Consider the following 12,454-nt stretch of genomic DNA (forward strand, 5'->3'; position numbering starts at 1 on the left):
TTAGGATTGTTTTTTCTATTTCCGTGAAAAAAGTCATTGGAATTTTGACATAGATTGCATTGAATCTTTAGTAGACTTTGTATATACGTACTAGACATAATGTCAAATTTAACAATATAAATTCTTCCCATCCATGAACATAGATAACTTTCCATTTATTTGCATCTTCTCTAATTTCTTTCATCAGAGTCTTAAAATTTTGAGTGTACAGATCTTTCATCTCCTTGGTTTAATTTATTTGTAAGTAGTTTATTCTTTTGATGCTATTGTAAATGTGATTGTTTTCTTAATTTCACTCTCAGATATTCCATTATTAGTGTATAGAAATGCAACTGATATCTGTATGTTGGTTTTGTATGCTGCAACTTTACTAAATTTGTTTACTAGTTCTAACAGTTTTTGGCAGAGTCTTCAGAAATTTCTATATATAAGATCATATCATCTTCAAAGAAAGAAAATTTTACTTCTTCTTTTCCAGTTTGAATTCCTTTTATTTTCTTTTTCTTGCCTAATTTCTCTGGCTTGATTTGTAGTACTATGTTGACTCTAACTGATGAGAGTTTGACACTCTTGTCTTGTTCCTGATCTTAGAGGAAAAGCTTTCAGCTTTTTACCATTGAGTATATTATGTTAGCTCTGGGTTTGTTATATATGGCCTTTATTATGTTTAGGTACATTTCTTCTATACCAAATTTCTGAGAGTTTATGTCACAAATGGGTGTTGAATTTTGTCACATGCTTTTTCTGCATCTATTGAAAGGATCATATAGTTTTTATATTTCATTCTACTGGTGTAGTGTTTGATTGGCATATGTTGAACCATCCTTGCATCACAGGGGTTAATCCCACTTGATTGTGGTGTATGATCCTTTTAATGTTCTGTTGAATTCAGTTTGTTAGTATTTTGTTGAGAATTTTTGCATCTCTCTCTCTTTTTTTAAACGTCTGTTATTTAATCAATACTCTCAGAACAATTCCACGTAGTTGAGAGTTGCAAAATCAACTCTGGTTTCTATACAGCAGTATTCCTCCAACTGTGTGTTGGAACAGTCTTTTCCACCTGGAATATATTTCCACCCAAGGTTAACAGATAGGGATTCAGTGGTCAAACACATTTGTTTCATCACACATTTATTTAATCCCACATTCCTCCAAATCAAGCAGAACTGCCCAGAGCATTTTCTTTAGCAACGTGCTCTCTTGGGGATTCAGTAGCATAAAATAATCTGGATTTGGGGACTTCCTTGTTGGTCCAGTGGTTAAGACTCCCTGCTTCCACTGCAGGGGGCACAGGTTTGATCTCTGGTTGTAGAACTAAGATCCTGCATGCTGTGCAGTGTGGCGAAAAAGAATTTGGATTTTAAGGGAAAGCTCCAGCCATCCCAGAACTCTAAACTTTATGCTCAGTAGACTGGAGTCAGGCTCCCCAGTGTTTGAATTGTTAGGGCAGTTGTCTCTCCAGAAAGGACCTACCAGGGCAGCCATGCCGAATGACCCCACTTGTGGAATTTTTGTTGTTATAACAATTGTTGTCATTGTCAAGTTCCAGCATAGAAGGAGGGTCTATGTGAAATTTGGGCAGCTAGCGAGGGAAGTGTACAGAACATTGTTAAGTTTTCTGCCTGGTTGTCAACATTTAAAAATTCCTGTTTGAAGAGTTTTCAGCCTTATGGGTCTGACTCCTCAAGGATTCTCTGGTACAGTGCACCCAAAGGAGCAGTTTGAGGAAGCAGGGCCTCCTCCGAAACATTTGTGGGCCAGTGTGGGGGTGGGCGTCCAGCTCTGGCACAGGACTGGTTATGTGAGGGTGACTGTGGCTGAGTTGTTTCCGCTTGTGCTCAGCTGGCCTGTAGCTGCCACAGCAGATTTCTCCTGAGGTCAGGCCTTTGGCATCATTCCTAAACTGTCCTTGAACTTGTCCTCTGCCATTCCCAATATCTTTGAAATAAACTTTTCTTCTATTAAATAAGCCAGTATCAGCTTCTGATTCTTGCAACAAGAAAGTCTGACACATAGAAATTGAAATAATAATAGTAGTAATATAATAGTAGTAATAATAATAATGATAATAATAATAAAAGGAAAATTTTATTGAGCATCTGGTATATGCCAGGCACCATATTATATGCTAGATATGCATTATTTCATTTTCTCCTTTTTTTTTAACATCTTTATTGGAGTTTAATTGCTTTACAATGGTGAATTAGTTTCTGCTTTATAGCGAAGTGAATCAGCTAAATATATACATATATCCCCATATCTCCTCGCTCTTGCATCTCCCTCCCATCCTCCCTATCCCACTCCTCTAAGTGGTCACAAAGCACCGAGCTGATCTCCCTGTGCTATGCGACTGCTTCCCACTAGCTATCTGTTTTACATTTGGTAGTGTATATATGTCCATGCCACTCTCTCACTTCATCCCAGCTTACTCTTCCCACTCCTTGTGTCCTCAAGTCCATTCTCTATGTGTCCTCAAGTCCATTTTCTATATATGTGTCTTTGTACCTGTCCTGCCCCTAGGTTCTTCAGAACGATTTTTTTTCCTTTTTTTTTTTTTTTAGATTCCATATATATATGTTAGCATACGGTATTTGTTTTTCTCTTTCTGACTTACTTCACTCTGTATGACAGTCTCTAGGTCCATCTACCTCACTACCAATAACTCAACTTCGTTTCTTTTTATGGTTGAGTAATATTCCATTGTGTATATGTGCCACATCTTCTTTATCCATTCATCTGTCGATGGACACTTAGGTTGCTTCCATGTCCTGACTACTGTAAATAGAGCTGCAATTAACATTGTGGTACATGACTCTTTTTCAATTATGGTTTTCTCAGGGTATATGCTCAGTAGTGGGATTGCTGGGTCGTATGGTAGTTCTATTTTTAGTTTTTTAAGGAACCTCCATACTGTTCTCCATAGTAGCTGTATCAATTTACATTCCCACCAAGAGTAAAAGAGGGTTCCCTTTTCTGCACACCCTCTCCAGCATTTGTTTGTAGATTTTTCAATGATGGCCATTCTGACTGGTGAGGTAATACCTCATTGTAGTTTCGATTTGCATTTCTCTAATAATTAGTGATGTTGAGCATCATTTCATGTGTTTGTTGGCAATCTGTATATCTTCTTTGGAGAAATGTCTATTTAGGTCTTCTGTGCATTTTTGGATTGGGTTGTTTGTTATTTTGATATTGAGCTGCACGAGTTGCTTGTAAATTTTGAAGATTAATCCTTTGTCAGTTGCTTCATTTGCAAATATTTTCTCCCATTCTGAGGGTTGTCTTTTTGTCTTGTTTATGTTTTCCTTTGCTGTGCAAAAGCTTTTAAGTTTCATTAGGTCCCATTTGTTTATTTTTGTTTTTATTTCCATTTCTCTAAGAGGTGGGTCAAAAAGGATCTTGCTGTGATTTATGTCATAGTTATTTCATCCTTTTAAGGATCCTACACGTTTGGTATATTTTTACTTCTTTGTTTGGTTTTGATTTTTAGTAGCAGAGGTAACTAAAGCTTAGAGATTTCCAGATTTGTCCAAGGTCACAAATTAGGGATTTATGTACATGAAACTTGAAAGGCAGCAGAAAATAAGTCCAAAGTGCAAAAGAATGTTTTAGGCTTTTTTTATGGGAAAATTTAGAACATGCACAAAAAGAGAGATCACTTCAGATCTAGAGACACTTGCAGACAGAAAGTGAGGGGATGGGAAAAGGTTTTTCATGCAAATGGAAATCAGAAGAAAGCCAGAGTAGCAATACTTATATCAGACTATAAAATAGACTTTAAAATAAAGACTGTTGCAGTAGACAAAGAAGGACACTGCAAAATGATCAAGGGATCAATCCAAGAACAAGATATAACAATTGTAAATATATATGCACCCAACATAGAGGCACCTCAATATATAAGGCAAATATTAACAGACATAAAAAGAGAAATCAACAATAACACAATAATAGTAGAGGAATTTAACACTCCACTAACATCAGTGGACAGATCATCCAGACAGAAAATCAATATGGAAGCACAAGTCTTAAACAACACATTAGCTCAAATGGACTTAATTGATATTTATAGAACATTCCACTAAGTATGATCTCTTTATATAATAAAGATGTTTTTAAAATATCACATCTGTGCCAAATAAATTTTAGTCTATTGTTTACATTTTAATTTTTAATGGTATTTTGACATATGTTTTAAATTTTACATAGCTTGAACACTTTCTATAATTTTTAATTAATGTTGTTCCTATATACATAGTCACCTCGAACTCCAAACCCTTAAACCTGACAGTATTCCAGGAAACTCAGTATAGCTAGCTCCTTTGTACTTAAACTAATAGTATAAAGCATACTATACTCTTATGTATATTGATGATTTGTTGAAACTGGGGTGATGACTGCGCAGAAGTTTGTTATACCCTTCTTTCCTTTTGTGCATCTCTATTCATCAGGGATATTGGCCTTAAGTTTTCTTTTCCTATTTTGTCCTTACCTGCCTTTGGTATCGAGGTAATGCTGGCCTTGTAAAATGGGTTTGGGAGTGTTTTCTCTTTTTCAACTTTTTGAAAGAGTTTGAGATGGATTGGCATTAATTCTTCTTTAAAAGTTTGGTAGAATACACCAGGGAAGCCATCAGGTTCTGGGATTTCATTTGTTGGAAGGTTTCTAATTGTTGATTCAACCTCCTTACTCATTACTGGCTTGTGCAGATTTTCTATTGATTCAGTCTTGGTAGTTTGTATGTTTTTAGGATTTATCCATGTCTTGTATTCTGTCCAGTTTGTTGGCATATAAATATTCACAGTAGTCTCTTATGATCCTTTGTATTTCTGTGGTATGAGTTGTAATGTCTCCTCTTTCATTTGTAATTTTATTTGTGTCCTCTGTCTTTTTTTCTTTGTAAGCCTAGCTCACAAAGAAAGCTACAAAGATAGGTTTGTAAATTCTGTCTTTTCAAAAATCCAACTCTTAAATTTTATTGATCTTTTCTGTGGTTACTATTCTCTATTTCATTTATTTCTGCTCTGAATTCTGTTACCTCTTTCCTTCTGCTAATGTTGGGCTTAGTTTGTCCTTTTGCTAGTTGCTTGAGGTGTAAAGTTAGGTTGTTTGAGATTGTTTTTTTCTCTTCATGTCAGTATTTATCACTATAATCGTCCCTCTTTTAGAATTGCTTTTATTGCATCCCAGAAGTTTTGATATGTTGTGTTTCCATTTTTGTTTGTTTTTGATTTATTTTTTGACCCATTGGTTGTTTAGGAGTGTGTTATTTAATTTCCACTCACTTGTGAATTTTCCAGTTTTTCTCCCGTTATTGATACCTGGTTTCATACTATTGTTGTACAGATACTTAGTATGATTTCAGTCTTTTTAAAATTTGGTAAGACTTGTTTTGTGACCAACATATGTTCTGTCCTGGAGAATGTCATGTGTGCTTGAGAAGAATGTGTATTCTGTTGCTTTTTGATGGAATGTTCTATTTATGTATGCCAGGTCCATTTGGCCTAAAGTATAGTTCAAGTCCAATGTTTTCTTATCAATTTTCTGTGTGGGTGATCTTTCCATTGTTTAAAGTGGAGTACTGAAATTCCATACTATTTTTGTTTTGTTGTTTACTTCTCTTTTCAGATCTGTTACTGTTTGTTTAATATATTTAGGTACTCCAATGTTGAGTGCATATATATTCACAGTTGTATCCTCTTGATGAATTGACCCCTTTGTCACTGTAAATAAACTTCTTTGTCTCTTTTGATGGTGTTTGATTTAAAGCCTAGTTTTTTCTGATATAAGTATAGCCATCCCTGCTCTCTTTTAGTTTCCATTTGCATAGAATATCCTTTTCTATCCTTTCACTTTGAGCCTTTGTGTGTCGTTAAATCTGAAGTGGGTCTCTTAGGCAGCATGTAGTTGGGTCTTGTTTTTTTATCCATCCAGACACTCTGTGCCTTTTGATTGGAGAATTTATCCATTTACATTTAAAGTAATTATTGATAGGTAAGAATTTACATATGCCATCTTATTGTTTTCTGGCTATTGTATAGTTCTTCTGTTCCTTTCCTTCTGTCTTGCTGGCTTCCTCTGTTATTTGCTCTAGTGGTATGCTTTGATTTCTTTCTCTTTATCTTATGTATATCTACCATAGGTTTTTGCTGTGTGGTTACCCTCAGGCTTACATAAAACTTCTTATAAACATGATAGTCTATTTTAAGCTTTAACAACTTCGACTGCATACAAAAACTCTACCCATTTACCACCGCCCCCACATTTTATATTTTTGATGTCACAAATTTCATCTTTTTAAATTGTATATCATCAACTCTGAGGAAGAAAACAATAGCTCCCTGCCCCTTGACACCCTCCAGCATTCAAAATTTAAATCTCAAGGAGATCCTCTGGTGTTGGTTGGGGCAAAAGCCCACCTCTTGGAGTAATCACAGTAGTCAGGGAATAGGATCTCATCTGGAGGATAATTGGGTTCCACGCTGATTCCTGCAGTTAGGGGCAGGCAAAGATATTTTGCATGTCAGCTCCATCAGAACCACATGGGAAATGAGAGAGACAGTTCTCAGAAAGGGAGATACAGGCCAGGCAAAAAGACCAGGTGGCTGCTACAGATATACAATGTCATATGTACACACAAAAATGTACAGCCTAACTGGCAATCAAAGAAATGCAAAATAAAGAAGGTGGAATGTTTTTCACTCATTAAGTTGACACATAATAGAGGAATGATAATACTAAATGATGGAGGGAAATAAGAACTCTTTGATCTTCTGTTTCATAGGTATTTTTCTCAAGAAAATAATGATGTTATAAAATATTATTTAATATAATGAAAAAATTTAATTGTTATATGAAAAAAACAGGGCATTGACCGTTCAACAAGACCCCATTTTTATAAAGTTATTTTATAAAAGTAGTATGTATATATATTTACAGTTTGGTACAGTTTTCCCTCTTGGTTGTAGAATTATGAGTGGTTTTAATTTTCTTCATTTTTTTATTACATACCCAAATTATCTTCAGTGAATGTATATAATTTTATTTATTTTTAATTTTGGTATATTAAAATATAGTACACTACAAAGAATAGTATAAAAAATACTTATGTACCCATAACCCAAATTAATAATTATTATCATGTTGCTATACTTGCTTCAATTCTTATTTTAATAGAAGAAATAGTCTCTTTTATCCACCATCATCAGCACCATTCCTTCTACTTTTCCAGAGCTAACAACTGTGATTAATTTGATGTTTAAACTGCCAATCCACTTCTATACTTTTGTATAAATTGCTTTATTGTATTCATTTTATAATTGGAAAAATAGCATATCAATATGCTGCTGGTACAAACAAGCTCCCAAGATTTCAGTGGCTTACATCAAAAAAGGTTTATTTCTTGACACTGCTTGGTTCCCGTATTTGTACAGGTGTTGTTTTTCTAATTTTTATGTTTCTTCTTTTTTTTCAGAGAGAATTCAGGAAGGTGGGTATTAAATACATAGGTTCAAATGATTACCCTTTACCATAAGCTGCTTATTTGACCATGTTGCTTTTTAAAAATAGTGTGATATATCTTCACATTCCAGCTCCTTTGGTACTGATACACTCACATGAATGTGCTAAGAGCAGGTAAAAACACCCCTTCAATGGGCAGTAACAGCTGTCTGCCAAATTTGTTTAGATCAGCTTTTGTTCATGGGCTCCTTTATGCCGTTTCCCTTGCATCTCAGTTCCCAGTATTCTCCCCAGGCTGCCCTTGTTTGACTTTCTATTTTGGATAAGCTTACTTGGTTCAGTTTCACACACCATATTCCATAGACATCCTACAGCCTCATTATATTTGGGTGGGGCTACAGCAGATGCTCAGTTACTATTTGTTGAAAGCACTTGAAAGGCATGGTTCTCGTTCTCCATGCCAACTATATAAGACAGATTGGCTGGGCCTGCTTCCCACATGGCCTCCCAGTTGTGGGAGGAAGGGATGTGGCTCAACTCAATCCTGAGCTCACATTTAGTTAAATATTTTATTACTATTTAAAATTATTTACACAACACCCTATACTTTAACAAAGATCTCATTTTACCTGGGAAAATAGCAGGCACACAGGGAGTAGAGTTCTCTGTATGGTAGAATGGGTGTACTCTTGTTTCCCCACTGGATAGAGTAATGACTTTTAAAACCAGAATGACTACCATGCTTAAAAGCACTCTCGGTTTGCTGCATTTGAAGAGGGAATCTCTGTATGTCCAGATTTGGGGGTGTCCATTTTTGGCTCAGGTCATACTATCCTTCATTCCAGAGTGTGACAGAACTCAGCAGCACTGCAGTAGCTGGAGCCCCTCAGCTTCCCACTGTACCCCCCGCCCCCCACTCCCCATCTCAAGGGAGTGTGCTTCTAAGTCCTGCTGGAATTTGACTAGGTTTCTTTACTTCTTTCAGAACCGTATTGTAAACACTTTCATTCTGTTCGACTGGCAGCTTTAACTTCTCTCCTCTTTTCGCACCCAACTCCCCATCTTCTTGTTCTACTTATTGCCAACCAAGACTATATTCCTACCACATTTCAGCAAGTATAATAGTGGTTTTCCTGAATTCTCATCAAGGGAAAAGAAATGTTGCAACTAAATACTTTGTGACTCTAATTGAAAATTGTTCAAAAAAGTTGTTTTCAAAATCTGTTATTGGCCACTTTTTAAGGATTATTTTCTGAATTTCAGCATTTCAGCCTTAGGTTGGTGAACTGCTTTTCTGCAGCCTAAAGTGGATGAATTTATGGGGAAAAAATAAACGAATGCAGTCTCTCTGTGGTGTGACAAGTGACTGTGATAATGCATGCAGTTTCCCATAATGCCAGAAAGGCACAGAAAATTACTGCAGCTGCTCCATCGATGGTGGTTTTGTTTTTCCTAATTAGTAGCTTCTTTTGTATTCTTACCGGAACACATATAACTCTCATGAACTTTTTTCTTTTCATATTCCTCGAGCTGTGAGGTATTACAGGTACATGTGAATTTATTTTGACTGTGGCACAAGCTCTGGGTAAATTAACACACATTTTAGAAGAGTGGTAGGAACAAAATGGATGAGTTCTGTGGTATCCAAGTTTAGCTCTGGCCTTGCCCAGATTAGAAGATTTAATCAAAACGTAATAGCCTTTTGAGTATTTTTCACAGGAACATAAGTCTGAACCAAAAGAAAGAAGTACAAAAGAATACTCGATTTTGTTATTTGGACTTGGTTGTCTGAAGCATACTGATCCAAGAGGAAGAAACTCAGTATGTTTCTGAGTCATATGGGTTCCACGTAACCCTGGTGGCCAAAGGGGCATCCTATGAAACATGGATGCACCATGATGAGATTCTGGTTTGAGGTCTGTGTGAAGTTCTGTTAATTGCTTCTTCCCACTGCAAATCTCATTAATTATTTGGATCTAAGAGAAATAAACCCTTGGAATAATGTAACACAAATTTTCTCTTAAGAGCATGTTTGAAAATTAAAAGTGCAGCTGTGCTTGAGAGACTTAATTATTCCAAATTCAGACTTTGACACCATTATATCAAATCTTGATTCTGCCCTTAGGTGAATCAGTAGGTCCTACTTTGTAGCTCTGAAATCTGGGATTTACTCTAAATCAATTAGTAGATACTGAGAACGCGTGAGTAATAGGATAGCTGTCCAGTGTAAGTTTAGGGGTGATTTTTATAAAATCACGATTTGTAAAGCCATCAAAAACTGAACTATCTGCTTTATAAATATAAGCTCACTATCATGTTTATAAGTAATATTCTGAAGTCTGAATTAGCTAATTTTGATTTAGACACAGTAATATAAGTTTCTTGTTATCCCTCTGACTCAAATATGTTCATCTATAAAGAAAGAAAAATAGTATTTACCTCCTGGAGAAATGGTTAAGAACTAGGCTCTAGCATGAGGTAGATAAAGCTATGTTTGAATCCCAGTCTTGCAATTTGCCAGCTGCTTGACTTGGGGCCAATTACTTAAACTTGGTAGGGTTCAGTTTCTCATTTACAAAATGGGGATATCAATACTACGCACCTCAGAGAATAGTTATTAGCACGAGATAAGGTAAACTATGTAATGTATAGTTTAATCTATTAAACTATACATAAGCATCAGCACAGTGCTTGGCCCACATTAAAGGCTCAGAAATTTTAACTCTTTCATGAAGATGAAATGTAATAACAAATTAAAAGCATCTTGTATTTTGTCTGACATTAATGGGTATTCAGAAACATCAAGTCCTTTTCTCTTTTTTCTTTTTGCCCTCATTCTGGGGGGGTGGGGAGATGTGTGAGAGGTGAGGGTGGAGTTGGCAGAACGTGGCCATAAAAGTGACAGGATATTTCAATGAAAGTTTTTTTTAGCTTTTGAAAACTGTTAAGTAACCCTTGTCAACTCCCACCTGCCACCCACTATGTATCCAAGCTAAACATGATATCTAAGGGCTGGGTGTCATGTAGCTCTGCCTCATCTTTCCTGTAATAACATTGGTCTGTGTGAGGACATTTACTTCACCTCATCCCTCCCATTGCTTGGGTACAGGAGTAAGTAAAAGCTGATGTTGCTTTTAGATCAGGTTATTTCTGAGAATCTGTATGCCTCTCCTCATCCCTCTTCCCCTACTCATCTGTAACCTCCCTCGTGCTTTCCAATTTGTCTCCTTTTTCCTTTACTTCTCTTAGCATTCGGTCAAAGAGAATTCCAGGTAAACTTTAGATCTTGCCCTGTTATGTTGGGATCAAGGGAATATAAGATTTCATCTGAGTAATGTTGAAGGAAGTGTGGGTTGCCTAATATATTATTTTTACAACATTAAATCTTTTGTTATTTTTAAAAAGTTATAGCATTATTTGACCAAAAAAGACAACATTTTAGTTTCATCACAGTTTTTTACTCACAAAAGTTTTCTATATGGCTCTTATGAATGGATGAATGATTCCATGTATGAAGTTCTGAATAGATTTTAAATTACTTATTTTTCAAATGATTATGGAATGGATTACAATCTTTGGTTTTCTACACTGACATTGCAAGGTGAAATAATTGGCTGGAATTATTTCTTTGAGTAACTGAGGAAATGAAGTAAGGCATAATAATTAAGATGATGGAGACCACTTTAATTGGGATACTCTAATTTCTTCTCTCAATTTAAATATATAAAAAAGGTGAGACATATAGGATTTCTTTTTCTGTTGGGAAATTGTTACCCTATTTCTACTATAACAAATGATCACAAACATAGTGGCTTAAAACAACACAGATTTACTCTCTTACAGTTTTAGAGGTCAGAAGTCTAAAATGGGTCCACCAGGCTATGCTCCTTTTGGAGGCTCTTGGGAAAGATGTGTTTCCTTGCTTTTTCCAGCTTCTAGAGGCTACCTACATTCCTAGGCTTTGTGGCCCCTTCCTCCATCTTCAAACCAAGCAGCATAACATCTTCTCTCTCTGATCTCTGCTTCTGTTGTTTCCATCTCTCTTTCTCTTCTGCTTCTCTCTTTGCCTTGTAAGGACCTTTGTGATTACATTAGGCCCAACTGGGTAATCTAGGATAATCTCCCCATCAAATCCTTAATCAAATTTGCCAAGTCCATTTTACCATGTAAGGTAACATATTAAGTTCTGGGAATTAGGAGATAGACATCTATGGTGGACCAATTATTCAGCCTATCAAAGCCAACATCAGAATTCTGAACTATTTGTGATAAAAGAGGGAAAAAAAGTTGGTGAAAGTTTCTAAGAATCAAGGTCAAAAAAGGCAATCAAAGATTGAAAAATGGTCATGATGAGAACTGACGGATGAATAACAGCAATAAATAACATGTCATAATGCAGCAGCAAATGTTTCAGATATATAGCAAGGATGACCACCCAAAGATATTTTTGTAGCTTACCAACAACATATAAAAGGAATAGAAAACAGGTAACAGTGTGAGATGGATGGGGTCAAGAAAGCCCTGTCAGAAAGGTGACAATTTAGAGAGTGTATTGCCATTGCTGTGAGAGGAGCAGAGCGGTACTTTTCTAGTTTCAAATTTCATTGGTGGCCAGCTAGTTGACCTCAATGAGACATAAAGAACTCAGGTATTATTGTAAAAAATACTGTATTGGGATTCATCTTTTTTTTTTTTTTTTTTTTTTTTTTTTGTGGTACGCGAGCCTCTCACTGACGCGGCCTCTCCTGTTGCGGAGCACAGGCTCCAGACGCGCAGACTCAGCGGCCGTGGCTCACGGGCCCAGCCGCTCTGCGGCATGTGGGATCCTCCCGGACCGGGGCTCGAACCCGTGTCGCCTGCATCGGCAGGCGGACTCTCAACCACTGCGCCACCAGGGAAGCCCGATTCGTCTATTTTTTAAGCAAATTAAAAAAAAAAATCTTCTGAAATGGTAATTTAGAAAGTTAAATAGTCAGATGTAGGTTAAAAACTT

This window comes from Phocoena sinus, chromosome 1 (assembly GCF_008692025.1).
Source record: "Phocoena sinus isolate mPhoSin1 chromosome 1, mPhoSin1.pri, whole genome shotgun sequence".
Lineage (NCBI taxonomy): Eukaryota > Metazoa > Chordata > Mammalia > Artiodactyla > Phocoenidae > Phocoena > Phocoena sinus.